The 14,852-nt window shown below is 42.9% G+C and overlaps 1 protein-coding gene across 4 annotated transcripts in view; it reads left to right on the top strand.

The window, feature by feature from the left end:
- Positions 1–14,852, top strand: part of JAK1 (Janus kinase 1) — a 241,822-nt gene that overhangs the window by 110,393 nt on the left and 116,577 nt on the right. Inside the window, exon 1 of one of the 4 annotated variants that reach the window (XM_086717199.1) lies at positions 261–491. The exons of the other annotated variants lie outside the window; for them this stretch is intronic. The gene's annotated coding sequence lies outside the window, so the exon portion shown is untranslated. Of the gene's footprint in view, positions 1–260; positions 492–14,852 lie in introns of those variants that run through there. 4 annotated transcript variants of the gene reach the window in all.

Below are 14,852 nucleotides of genomic sequence, written 5' to 3'. Positions count from 1 at the left end.
CTCAGACCTCTCCTCCCTAGACTGATGTTTCTAGAAGACGCGGTGTAAAGAAGCGAGTGAGGAGGGGGGGGAAGCATGAACGACGCCGAGTGGGAACCGGACGGGAACACTAGTGGCGCTGGTTCTTGCGCGGTAGCTGAGCCCACCACTGGTCTGCAGCCTCCGCCCCCTGTTTCTTAGGCTGTAGCTCGTGACGTCACGAGGAGGCGGGACCGACTTCGGCCTGGGAGGCGGAGCCAGCGGCGGGGCGGGGCGGGGCGGGGCGGGGCGGGGCGGGAGCGTCGCGAGCGCAGGCCGCGGCGGCCGCGGAGTAGCTAGCAGCCGCTTCCAGCGCTGGCCTGCGCCCCAGCCCTGATTTCCCATCCCGCGCCCCCTCCTCAGCCCCGGGCGCGCGCTCGCCGGGGCCCTGCGGGGCTGGCCGCTGAGCTAGCAGGCCGCCGGACCTGCGCAGCGACCCGGAGCACCCTCCGGCCCAGGCGCACACGGAAGTGGTGAGTGTCACGGAGGGGAGGTGGAGAAGCCTGTGGCGGCCGCCGACGGCCGGGCGAGGGGCGCGGAGCCGGGCGCCGGCGGCCGACGCGGCCGCTGCTCTCTGTTCTCGGCAGTTGCGCACCCCCGGCCGCTCAGCAAGCGGGGCGGTGGACCGGGGGCCCGGGCGGGCTGGGGGCGTGTGGGTGCGGGCGAGGAAGCGGGGGATTTCCAGCCAAGCGGAGTCTGCTGGCGGCGGGGAGGTTGGGGGGCGGGAGCCCCACGCCGGGATGGGGGGGATGGTTAAGGCTCGCCGCCCCCTCCCCCAGAGCACACACCAAATTTTCATAAACAAGTCTGGAACGCGCTGACATCCTGTTTATACCACCCTGAGATACAGGCGCGGGCTTGAGGTCTGACGTTCCTCGCTCTTGCACCGAGAACTTGACCGCCAGCACTCTGGCATAATTGCTGTTGGGGTAGGGAGGTTTTCTCTGGCCTCAGGACGGAGGCCGAGGGTCTTCGCCGTTGTCCTCCTTTGCCATCTCAGCGAGGGAAAGTTTGTGAGATTTGGGGGCATGTCTGGGGCAAGGAGGGGGCATCTGTGGACTCAGGAAACGCCCCCTCCCCCTTTAGGGTCTTTTGGGACCGTGGCCTAGCAGCCAGCGAGGAGGGGGAAAGACACATCTTGGGCGAGAGGGCCTGGGAAGAGGAACAGTAAGAAAGAGCCACTGGGGGAAGTGCGAATCCTTCTGTAATGGGACTGAATAACTGAAACTAGGGCTGGTCTCTGGCCTCCTGTCTTACTCCTCAGACCCCATCCGCGCGTGGTCGCCAAGCATAAAAGGGAGATGTCGCTTTAGCAGGACTGGTAAACACCCCTCTCAAGTCACATCCCAAGGTTCTAGGGATGTGGGCTCCTTGGATGTGTGTTCATCATGGAACTTCTTTAGGGAGAATAGATAAAAGGTGTGATTATTGGCAGGTGTTCACATTTTTAAAACATTGTGTATCCTCTGAATTCCTGTGTGTCCGTTGGGGAAAGGAGCGAGCCACTTCTCTGATAGGTGGCTGTGAGCCGTCGGTCTTTAAGCCCAGGGTAAATACATGCTATTAACCTTTCTTTTCTTTCTTCCTTTTCTTTCTTTCAGAGTCAGAGTTTTTCTTTCAGTGGCAGGAGTTCACAGCGGTATAAAATTGTCATTGCTTCTTTCAGGGAGGAATGCATTAAAAACCTTGGACAGTTAAGTGAGGAGTAGAATGCAGAAACAATTAGATTTGACTGTGGAGTCTTTGTTGGCAATTTTTAAAGGAAAGGATCATGGGCATATACACGGTGCAAAAAAATTTTTCAGATGAGCATTTTATGTTGATTAAATCCTTGTTCTTCCTTTTCCAAAACCCCATTTTGTGCTGTTTTTCGCTTTTGCTTTGGGTGGCTCTGTTTTCTAAGACCAGGGAGTCGTTCTCACTGAAGGATCAATGTGTTCTTTTTTGTACTTTGTGGTGAAGGTTAATGGAGACCATAAGGGTACCAGACACTTGGGGTACAATATGCTGTGTATTATGGAGAAAATGTCTCCTGTATATATAGATCCAGATCACATTTAAAGTACATCATACCTGAGTGATTGTGGACATTATGAATAGGAATAATCACCACCTTAATAATTCTATTTATCATATTAACTGAGCACTTTCACTGTATCTTGATTTCTCTAAATAGCTACAAAAATGCATTTTTAAATTCAGAGATTGCAGTGTGATATTCTGCATTGAATAAAAGCCAGTTTAGTTTCCCCATTCCATGATATACTAATTGCAGTTATTAGGAAATGATGATGGAGGGTAAATAAATTGTACATATATAGGTAAAATAATTCACTTTCCAAAATATAACATATAACTACTTGCAAATTGCTATAATTTAAGCAGGCTTAGTGTCCGTTTAATACTGTACTTGTGACTATCTTTCTGGTCATTTGGTATCCACCCTTAGTACAGATTAAGATGAATTATGTTGCAAAATTTTTTCAATTCAGGAATTTGCTAAGAAGCTGCTAAAAATAAGGAATTTTGAGGGTGGAGTTGCTTTTGCAGGAATAGGGATTTGGATGAAATGGCATGAAGGAACTTAAATTGAGTGCTTTTAAATCAGATTGTTAGGTCTACCAGTTTAGATTCTGGGTTCACAAACACTAGTGGTTTCAACTGCAGACCACAAATTCTAGTAATGTTTTAATGTTATCACTCAATTTCTTCTGAAAAGCTTTAGGTCATACATATATTTGGACAGAAACCCAACTGAAGCAAGTATTGAGAGCGTGTGTAGGTTTATATTCACTTTTCTAGAGGGAACACTAGTGTATAACTGTGTTAATAAGGTTCATTAGCAAAGACCAAGATCTGTGTTTTCTAACTCCTCTGATAAGTGTTTTTCCCCCTAAACCCATGTGTATCATTTTATATTTTTTATTACGTGTGTCCTTGTTGTGTTCTATGAGGTAATTTATGCTTTTCAGAAAATTTATCATCTGAGATGTAACTATTCGTACAAGGACATTTTTCTTGTTCATTTCCACATTTAAAGTTTTTTTTAAGTGAATGGGGAATTGGTTAATTAACTCAATGTCCCCGAACAAGCAGCATCTGATGCTTTGTGATTTCTTGTGGCTTAGTGGTATATGGAGCCTTGTCGTAAAGTAGAGATGCCAAAAAGAACCTCTCAGATACTTTTAGACCAGTATTTCTCAGCTGGGTATGATTTTGTGCCCGAAGGGATGTTTGCATTTTCCAGAGACATTTTTGGTTATTACAACTTCGGGGGTGGTATGGGAGGGGGCAGTGTTGTTGGCATCTAATGGAAAGAGGTCAAGGATGTTCCTAAACATCCTATAATGCATGAGGCAGCCCCACAGAACAAAGAATTATCTGGCTCAAAATGTCAGTAGCGCTGGGGTTGAGAAATTCTCTTTCGAAATGCCAGGTAGGAAACAAGAAGATGTGGGCTTCTGTCTTGGCAAATAGCTTCCCTTCAGTTCCCAATTTTCCTCATCTGTAGAATGGAAGTAAAAGTGTTCACCATTTCAAAAAGTTGTTGGGGGAAAATCAGTTAAATAATGCATGGCAACTATGAAGTGCCACACAAATATAATTGTTAGGAAGACATTAAAAAAAATTTTTTTTTTTAACATTTATTTATTTTTGAGACAGAGAGAGAGCATGAACAGGGGAGGCTCAGAGAAGGAGGGAGACACAGAATCTGAAACAGGCTCCAGGAGCTGAGCTGTCAGCACAGAGCCCGACGTGGGGCCCGAACCCACGAACCGTGAGATCATGACCTGAGCCGAAGTCGGACGCTTAACCGACTGAGCCACCCAGGAGCCCCAAGACATGATTTTTTAAATTGTTTAGATATATTAGTAGTTGACGAGCAAAGAGGTTAAGGTTATGGAGTGAAAAGATTGGATGGTTTGGTATTATTGAATTGTTACTAATTTTGGGGGGAAAAGGATTTATTTAATGTAGTTTTCTTGTAACATAAACTTCAAAGCTCTATAATTTCTTTAAACCTAAGGATTATTTTTTCATCATAGCAAGAGGGAACACTCATTGTAGAATAATTAGAAAATTGAGGAAAGTGGAGGAGAATGGTCATCCATGGTCTACTCCCTTTCCTGTTTAAAGACCATTGAGTTCTTATCAATTTCTGGAAGAGTCCTTAGAATTGGAAGAAGAGCTAACGATGAGAAAAGGGGGAGCAGTGAAGGTGCTATTGACCAGAGAAGGTACTATTTGTTTCTAAGCCCTTCATTTTCTCTTTTTTGGTAATTACCACGTACAGGTAAAATGCATTATAGGAGACATTAGAAAAATTGGTTCATTGTTTTCATACTTTGTGGGCTAACCTCCAAGCCATGTTCTCACTCGGCATGTTGTTTCCTCTCTGCTTCTTGCTCTCCCCTGTACTCAGCTAGGTGTGCCACTATTGCTTCCTGTCTCGAAAACCCAGCGGTAACGTGGGGTTTTAAGCAGCTGCCATGTTGAAATGACTGGGTTTCAGGGGCAGGAAGCTACTTCCTATGAGTATTCTTCCCTCTGAAGTGCACCAGGTTTTTTGGTATTTTGGGGCAACAAGCAAGCATAAAACATGAAGTTCATTTCCATGATATATTTACTTCTAAGATTTTATGATCTGTGATTCTTAGCAGCTGGCAGCGGGTACACATTTTTCCTTGGTGCTCTGTGAATAAATTGCCCAGTCTGGAGGCGAGACTTGCATTAGAAGAAAAACGAAAATTTCTTTAAGTCTGCTCTAGCCAGAAGACAGAGCTGGTCTTTGTTGGGATATTTTTAATCTGTGGTAACTGAATTTATTTAACAGTAATATTCACACAACACTTTGTTCATTCCTTTATTCATTCAGTAAATACTTGTTGAGCCTGTGCTATGAATCTCAGGGAGTGAATAAACAGAAAAAAGCATGCAAAAATCCTTGCCTTACAGACTTTACAGTCTAGTGGAAGAAACTTGGAGTTGTTCATTCAGGGTTTCTCAGTTGTAGATTTTACACATGCAAAAAAGTAAATCCTTTTTTGTAACTGTAGCCAGGCTGCTTGTTTTGATCCGAGCTGTGACAATGTGGGCAACTTAAGCTTGTCTCATCAGTAAAAAGAAGTAAAGATGGTACCTACCTCTAAGCTTGTTGGGAGAATTGAATGACTATGCCTGAAGAGTTTGGAATGGTGCCAGGCACAAGGTATAAGCTAAACATTTGTGTTTTTATTTTTTTATTGGTGAGTGCTTTGGGTTCAAAACAAAGTGAAGAGCTTAAATCGTGTCCAGAATGCTTTAAGATGGAAGGGAGGGGCGCTTGGGTAGCTCAGTCATTTAAGCTTCCGACTCTTGGTTTCAGCTCAGGTCATGATCTCATGGTTCATGGGTGCAAGCCCTGTATTGGGCTTGGTGCTGACATTACAGAGCCTGCTTGGGATTCTCTCTCTCGCTCCCCCCCCTCCCCCCCCTACTTTCTCTCAAAATAAATAAACTTAGGGGCGCCTGGGTGGCGCAGTCGGTTGGGCGTCCGACTTCAGCCAGGTCACGATCTCGCGGTCCGTGAGTTCGAGCCCCGCGTCAGGCTCTGGGCTGATGGCTCGGAGCCTGGAGCCTGTTTCCGATTCTGTGTCTCCCTCTCTCTCTGCCCCTCCCCCGTTCATGCTCTCTCTCTGTCCCAAAAATAAATAAAAACGTTGAAAAAAAAAATTTAAAAAAAAATAAACTTAAAAAAAAAAAGATGGCAGGGAAGTGTGACCCATTAAATACAAAACAGAGTGGCGAATACATTCTATATTAGAAAGGCTTCGATTAGAAACGGATAAACCAAAAAAGTTTAGGCACTTAAAGTATGCAGTTTCTGAAATCTAGAGGAATTTGTTATGTAGACAGCACCAAAGATGATAACACATTAGGTGTTGTATTTTTAAGGAAAAATGAGAAACAAAGGTGCCTTTAATTTAACTTTAAAGGTCATGCAAAGTATATAATTTGGTAGGAATGTATTAGACTTTCTGGGCAAGTCAATATAAAGGTACGGTGTTGCTCTCACTGATTCAGTTTACTTAGGAAGTGGCAGAAACATAGGCATACCCTTTTGTAAAATGGTGTTTTCAGAGTTGTGTGCAAGTTAAAAATCTTACAAGTCAGATGATGTGTTAGGGAATTTTGCTCTTTAAGCAATTATAAGAGTTTAAAGGAACTCTGAAGTATATATTCAGTTTCTCCTGAATTTTGTCTTACCAGTTTCTATTTCAGATATGTGCTTTCCAGAAGCAAGGTTTACCCAAAATACAAATTGCACAAGAAAGTTAGCCCTTCCTCCTAATCATATTTTAAATATACCTTTAGTTCCTTCTCAGTACTGTTTATATTGCATTTACATTCTCAAGAATAACAGTTGCCACGTGGTTGGAGAAGAGCTCTTGACATTTTCATCCCATGTTCTTTGATAACAAAGGTGTTAGTTGTATCTTTTCCTTGTCTTCTGGTAAAATTCTCTGATTTAACTTTGTGGAGGGGCAGCTCAAATGGTGAACAGGTTGGCCTGTAGGTATTTAAAAAATAAATTTAGGTTGATTATTTTCAGGTGCATTGGGTAACTCAGGCAAGTTTGTATATTTAAAGTAGAAATAGGTAAGAAAATTTTGTAATTAACACAGCTCTTGTTTTTAATGGTGATTTAAAGGGCTTACGGCTATTAGAACTGATAACAGTTCATTCAATTAAGTGCAATTATATCTGCAGACTTATTTGCAGTTAATTTGCTCAAGCTGTAGCAAGGCTGTAATTTTAGCAGTTTTTTTCAATAAGTAGAATTTAAAATCTTTATCGTAAGAGAAAAGAAAAAAAAATAAGGAGAAAACAATCTGCCAAATGTATATTTTCCCAGTAAAAAATTTTGTTATTGAACAAGATTGTACACAGGGAGGCAGACACTACCCCCCCCCCCCCCCCGCCCCGTTAAAGCCATTGTGTAAAACTAGGTAAGTCTGCTAATCACCGTATATGAGTTTTCTAATTGGAAAAATCATTTCATGTATTGTGGCATCTCCAAAGAATCCCATCTTTATACCTGTTTAGAATGACCATTCATGCATGTTGGTTAGAGACTGCTGGATGAGCCTGAATATAAATTATAAGGCCACTTGATGTGGATTTAGGAAGTGGGCTGCTAGAGATGTACAAACTGGCTGATATAGAAATGCTTTCAGGTTTTCATGTTTATTCCTTTATTTAACTATTATCTGTAAATGTGTTGTTATTATGTGAGAGCAAGATAGGCCTGATTTCTGCCCTCAGGAAGCTTCCTTGCTAACGGAAAACACAATAATTCAACAATTCTACAACCTGTGTTACAACTATGCGAAGTACCAGTACTAGATTGCTGTAGAGGTTGAAGGCAGTAAGAAGAGGGGGTCTCTATGGTATATTTTTAAATTTTTAAATATTGAAATTTGAAGGGTGAAAGAGTTAGCCAGGCTAAGAGGATGAGGAGGTTTTTCCAGCTAAAGGAGACAGCATGTGCAAAGGACCTGAGGTGGAACCAACACTGCAGCTGGAGCAGAGGGGACAAAGATGCAGGCTGGTAAGGTTGGCAGGAACCTGATCAAGCAGGGTGCTTCTGGGCCATATTACCTTGGCCTTGTAACATAGCAGGGGAAATTGAAGGCTTTAAAACAGGGCATCAAGTGACATGATGGGACTTGAATCCTGTGTGAAAAAAAGAAAGAAGGATTCCCCGATTGCTACCACCCCTGGGAACATCTCTCTTCTCTCTCTGCCCTCTCTGCCAAATGCCTTGAAAGCCTTCATTTCCTTTCACTCAGTCATGCTTTAATTCTTTGCAATCTGACTGCCACCTCCACACTCTTGAGACTTCTTCTTTGAGGTCACTGGTGACCTTCTTGCTGTCACATTTTGACACCTTTCTTCTGCTCTTGTTATCTAAAACATTTGATGCTGTTAACCCCTTCCTGAAAGCTGTCCCACAGCTCCACTGCTGTCTGGCTTCTGAAGCACAGTACCTCTCTCCTTCCTTTCTTTATCTTTGCTCTCTTCTCTTTGGTGTCTTCTCCTCTTCTCATCTCTCCCTTTCCCCCAGTGAAGACTTTTCCCCAAGCTTCTGTGAATGGCAAGTCTCTTTTGTTACTGCAACTGTGTGGATGGCTTGCTTTCACCTGAGTTCCAGTTGTTGAGCACCCCTAAGTGCTATTCAAGGCACTGGGGATGCTCTAGGCAACAAGAGGAAAGGCCTCTCCTTAAAGAGCCACACTCCAAGATGTTAAATGTATCCATAAATAAACAAGATTATGTCAGGTGGTGATAAATGTAATAAAGAAAATAAGATAATGAGTAGAGAGTGCTTAAGTGGGTGGGAGAGGGACTTCCCTCTGGGAAGTGACATTTGAGTTCAGGCCTGAGTAATAAGTGGGACCCGGGCCATGCCAGGATCTAGAGGAACATCCAGGCAGGGGGAACAGCAGAGGCCTAGGCCCCATTAGGAATGGTCTTTCCATTTCATGCTGTGCTCTCTTATCTGGATGTCTTAACCCTCTTATTTGACTGCTTCAAACTTGGTATCTCTCTTTCTGGTCCCGCCTTACCAATGGATGATTTCTCTGTTCCTGGTAATACCGTCTCTGTCTGCTACCCTCAAAACCTTAGACCAGCGGTCAGAAAACTTTTTCTGTGAAGGAAAAGGCAGTAGATATTTTTAGCTTTGAGGACCATGCTGCTTTTGTCACAGCTACACAATTCTGTTGTAGAACTGAAGCAAATATAGACAGTATATAAACCAATGAGTGTGGCTATGTTCCAATAAAATTTTATGTATGGACCCTGAAATTTGAATTTTCACTTGTCACAAAATGTTTTTTCCCAACCACTTAAAAATGTAAAATTTATACAGCTTCTTAGCTGTCCAGAACAAGTGGCAGGCGGGATTTGGTGCGTGGGCCAAGGTTTGCTGCCCTTAGTGCTCCCTTCCAGTATTTGCACCTTTCACTGCTCAGTGGTGCCTGCCTTGAGCTAACTTTCTTCTGCCTGGTGATCCCAGCAATCTCTAATGTAGCCTCCCTGCCTGTAGCCCTTTCCCTCCAGTTTGTCCTCCACACAGATATTGAATAATCTTCTTGCAGCTGGATTCAGGTCATAGAATTTCCCTGACCACAAGCCTTCGGAAGCCCCTACTGCGTACAGAAAATAGTCTAAACTCCACCTTGCTGTGGCATTCAAGGCTTCTTATGATAAGACCTCAACTTTTCAGCTTCTCCAGTTTCTCTTCCTCTGCACTGTGCCCAAATAGATTATTTACTGTATTGCATTCAGCCTTAAACATTTCTTCTGTTTTTCTGCAGTCTTCTTTTTTTAAAATTGTTTTATTTATTTGTTTATTTACTTATTCATAGTGTGCATGCGTGGATTGGGGGAAGGAGCAGAGAGAGAGAGAGAGAGAGGAGAGAGACAATCCCAAGCAGGCTCCACACTGTCAGTGCAGAGCCCAACACGGGGCTCAATCTCACAAACCCATGAGACCATGACCTGAGCTGAAATGAAGAGTTGGGGACAATCAACCGACTGAGCTACCCAGGTGCCCCTGCAGTCTTCTTTTTTAATGTACTTTGCCTATGCCTTCTGCTCTCTCTGTCTGCCACATTTCTTTCACGGCCTTTCACGGCCCCTTCAAATGTCCCTACTCCCTCCCCCTCATCCCAGACAAGAAGGTTGTATACATGTAGCACTTCAGTGGTGTGCAATCCTTTTTTCGAGGGCATTGTGTTCTGCCTTGTGCCTCAGTTCTTTTGTAGACTGGCTTCTACTGTACAGTCTCAAGGTCTTGGAGGCCAGGAACAGTCTCATTCACTGTAATATGGCCTTTCACAGTAGGCACGTGGGTGTTTATTGAATAAATGCTAAGTCCTGTGTAGATATATACAATATGTAGATGTTGTAAATGAGAATGTTTTGCTGATGGGAATTTGGTCAGATTAAATCCTTGAGTCTTGTATAAAGAGGTACAGTTTTGTGAAAGATTAGATGTTTTGGAAGACATTAGTTGTATTCTTGGTCCTGTCAATATTGAGCTTAGATAAATACATTCAGGCAAATTACTGATGTTCCTCTTTAGGAATTGTTGTTTCCTTTTATAAAGAAAAGAATGCTCTTTAATTCATAATGTTTCCTTGCCTGAAAGCTCAGGGCTGAGTTATTTGCTTGTTTTAGCTTGCTATCTGTTTTTTCTGACAATAATCTCCTTGCCTCAGTCTCCCATCAGATCACTTGTCACATATGTTAAGTCCTTCCTTTAATGAGTGGTTCTGTCGTATGTGGCTTTTATATTCATGTAGGTAGCCTCAACGTCTTTTTTTGGTGATAGGATTATAAATAATAAATAGTAGCTCCTTAGTGTAACCATCCTGAAGTGACACCAAGATGGTAGAAGAGAAGTAACTGAGAAGAAACAGACAAAAAGGCTCTGGGGCAACACGGGAAACATGATGTGGGTTTGGTGGAAAATGAGAAAACGACTTTATAAGTGTCTTGTAATCTTTTGATTAACATGTGCTTGGGGCAGGTTGTCTCCCAGGTTTGTGGGTGTGTAGCACATCTTTATCGATAGGAAGGAGAGGGAGCAAGAGGATGAAACTCAAGATTAGTGAACTTTTATGCCTGCTGTTATATGTGCTTTGTATTTGGTATTTAATCTTTTCATAGAGAGTTGGATCTTAACAGCAGCATTTTCCACATGGAGCAAACAAAGCTAATAAATAGCAGACCCAAAATTCAGATTTGAAGCCCTCTGGCATTAAAACAGATAAACACTCTTTCTACTCTATCCCCAGCTTTACTGAGATATAATTGGAAAACGCTTCTCTTAGAAGAACCCTTTGTACTGTCTGGTCACTTGTCTCTTTGTTTTGTGTGTATGTTTTGTTTTGTTTTTTTGTTTTTGCTGTTTTGGCATTTAAACCAATGGAACTTGTTTCTGTCCCATTTTATAGCTTAATGCTTCTGAAGCAGTTTTTGCCTCTCCAAAAAGTGCCTCTCCGCACCCGTATTGTGTTTGGTATTGTTAGATGCTAAGTAATAAAGAGGATCTGAGAGGATTTTACAGTGAGGGGATGGGGGTGAAATAGGCAACTGGGTTCATTTAGCTGTCCTAAACAGAGTTTTCAGTACTTTCGTGTGAAATCTTTTTGACAGTGTAAATCAAACTTGATTTACTGTTATTTTTTATTACCTGATTATTATATAGTATGTTCCATGTTTACAGGTTTGGATCTAGATGTGTTGTGAAAAGCAGGCTGGACTTGCAACCAGCAAGAACTGGGTCTGAGGCTGTCCTCTGCCACAGCTAGGTCTGTGACTTTGGGTTCATAATTGACCCTCAGTTTTTCTCAGCTGTAAAATGGATTTACTAGTGCCTATCACAAAGGTAGTTTTGTGAAGGTTAAATGAGGTAGAACACATGAAATAACTTCAGACGGCACCTGGGATTCAGCAGCATTTAATAAATGTTAGTTTCCCACTCCAACTGAAAATTGCCAGGGAATGTGTAAATGATTGTAATGTTTGCATGTTTATAAATGGGAACTTTATTGATAGATCATACTCAAGTTATGAACTTGTGACGCAGGAAACCTCCTAATGCAAATGGCTGGGTTCCCACTGCTACAAAAACATCAGTATAACATAGTGGCTCAGACTTCCAAATCTGGAACTAGAATCTGTGGGTTTGAATTCTGCTTTATTTTACTAGCTTTTCGATCCTGGGCAAGTTACTCAAACTCTTTGTGTCTTGGTTTCCTCCTGTGTAAAATGGGGATAATGATAGCACCTAGTTTTTAGGTTGTAAGGATTACATGAGCATATGCATGAGCATGTGTGTGTGTACGTGTACCAATACTCCATAAGGGTTTGTCACTACTATTTACTATCACTCCTGTCTTTTCCTCATTGTGTAGACAGACCATAAATCACTGGAAAATCCTTGTAATTCCCTGCCATGTTTTCTCTTATCAGGGGAATCCTCTGTGCATTATAGATCTATCTTTTCCCTCTATCTTCAGTCCCTTTTTAGCTACTTCATTTTAACTGAGGCTGTCGTTTTCTCATATGCTCTTCCTTGTACATTTCTTGTCTAGATGCTTAAAAAAAATGGCTTTGTTTTATGTGGAAACTGAAAATTTTCTAATAATGATAAACCCAGCTATGTGTTAAGGATACTTTTATGCCAGGGAAGATGAAAGCCATAAAGTCTCAAGCGGATTTTTTTTTTTTTTAAATTTTTTTTTTCAACGTTTATTTATTTTTGGGACAGAGAGAGACAGAGCATGAACGGGGGAGGGGCAGAGAGAGAGGGAGACACAGAATTGGAAACAGGCTCCAGGCTCTGAGCCATCAGCCCAGAGCCCGACGCGGGGCTTGAACTCACGGACCGCGAGATCGTGACCTGGCTGAAGTCGGACGCTTAACCGACTGCGCCACCCAGGCGCCCCTCAAGCAGATTTAAAAAAAGTGTATAAACTACTTTATTGTGTATTGAATGCTTACTCTGTGCCAGACATTAAGTTCAGTACACTGAGGCTAAGAATGACCAAATATGTTTAAAGACACCCAGGTTTTTTGTTTTTTTTTTTTTAAATTTTTTTTTTTTTCAACGTTTATTTATTTTTGGGACAGAGAGAGACAGAGCATGAACGGGGGAGGGGCAGAGAGAGAGGGAGACACAGAATCGGAAACAGGCTCCAGGCTCTGAGCCATCAGCCCAGAGCCCGACGCGGGGCTCGAACTCACGGACCGCGAGATCGTGACCTGGCTGAAGTCAGACGCTTAACCGACTGTGCCACCCAGGTGCCCCCAGGTTTTTTTTTTTTTTTTTTTTAATGTTTATATTTGAGAGAGGTGGAGGAGCAGAGAGAGAGGAGAGGGGAACAGGATCTGAAGCAGGCTCTGTGCTGACAGCAATGCTGACAGCAGAGAGACCAACGCGGGGCTGGAACTCACAAAGTGCGAGGTCATGGCCTGAGCTGAAGTGGGACGCTCAACGGACTGAGTCATCCAGGTGCCCCTAAAGGCACCCAGTTTTTTTTTTTTTTAATTTTTTTTTAACGTTTATTTATTTTTGAGACAGAGAGAGGCAGAACATGAACGGGGGAGGGGCAGAGAGAGAGGGAGACACAGAATCGGAAGCAGGCTCCAGGCTCCGAGCCATCAGCCCAGAGCCCGACACGGGGCCCAAACTGACGGACCGCGAGATCGTGACCTGAGCTGAAGTCAGACGCTTAACCGACTGAGCCACCCAGGCGCCCCTAAAGGCACCCAGTTTTTAAGTGGAGGAACCTAGATTTGATTGAAGTGAGGCCTCCCTGACCCTTGGTTTCAAAATTCCTGAGGTGAGTTGCCTTAAAGCCGACAGCCACCTCCTCCCCACTCCGTCTGCACCCCTTATTAACCTACTCTCTGCTTTCCCTTAAGGTCCAGCTTTCAAGGTGATAAGATCACTCACAGTTCTCTGGCTGCAGTAATGTTTCCTGCTCCTTTTGCAAGGCAGATGTATAGTATTTCAGTTGCTGTATGTGTTAAATTGGTCTTTTGTGTGTTGGCTTGGAAACCTAGCCACATTTATAGCAGTGCGTGTTGGGGGAAAATGTGCTTTAAATTTCAGACAGCCAACTGGGAGCAAATTTTCAAAAAGGCAAAACCATTTATAAACTAGAGGTACCAATGTATTTGAGTATACATTACCTGCATTGATACACTTGAAAGGCTTATATGTCATGCCTGAACTAGGCACGTTCTGGAATTTATACACATTATTACACTTCTGCTTAGCTGTCTGTTCTCATCTGTGCCTGACCTTTGTATCCCCAACCACCACCATTGTGTTTGGCACATACTAGGACCCTATGAAGAGACCTATTTAGTCCTCTTTAAAAATCGATAGCTTTTTATACTTTTCTGTATGTTCGATATAGTTCAATAAAAAAAAAAATCAATGCAATAAGGGTCAGGCAACATAGAAGGAGGGATGTTGCCATGCAGTTACTGATTAGATGAAAATACTGCTTATGCTAGACCGAGTTGAAGCATTGAAAAGTATTTGGGAGCCAGACACTTAGACAATATTGCTTTGATTATTGGAAGGCAAGGAAAGCAGTCAAACGAGTTCTTTCTTGGCTTGGAGTCTTGTTTACTTTTCTCAGGTTGAAGTGATAGCTCTAATGGTTTTAAGGAATCAGGGAGACAGGTCTGCCATGAACCCAGCATATTGGGTTCTAAGTTTATAAACATTTTCTAGTTGGTGTTGTTTAAAGGTTTGTAGTACACAGTGATCATAAAATCTTATAATAATTGTAAGAGGTGGAAGAAATTGAAGTCACCCAGAGATACTTCCCCAGTTTTATAAGAGAAAGCTAGGAATAAGAGCATTTGTGTGGCTTGCTCAAGACCTCAGTGGGCCACCACTTATGTGTTTTATTTATTTACTTATTCATTCGTTCAACTGTTTATTTTTGAAGTAGAGAGAGCACGAGTGGGGAAGGGAGAGAGAGAGAGAGAGGGAGGGAGGGAGGGAAGATCCGAAGTGGGCTCTGCACTGACAGCAAAGAGCCCGATGTAGGGCTCAAACTCATAGAACCACGTGGTCATGACCTGAGCCGAAGTCAGATGCTTAACTGACTGAGCCACCCAGGCACCCCTTTGTGTTATTTTTAAAATACGACCTCATGCAGAATTTGTGATTGAGTGGTAAAATGATATAGAAAGTACTGACATGTAGAACTTAAGAAACTGCCCATTTGTTGAAATAGTTATGAGAAGTTTAAGAT

The sequence above is a fragment of the Puma concolor genome, chromosome C1, assembly GCF_028749965.1.
Source record: "Puma concolor isolate L17-30 chromosome C1, mPumCon1.1.hap2, whole genome shotgun sequence".
NCBI classification, from domain to species: domain Eukaryota; kingdom Metazoa; phylum Chordata; class Mammalia; order Carnivora; family Felidae; genus Puma; species Puma concolor.
The sequence above is the reverse complement of the archived record's forward strand: the minus strand, read 5'-3'. Positions and strand labels throughout refer to the sequence as shown.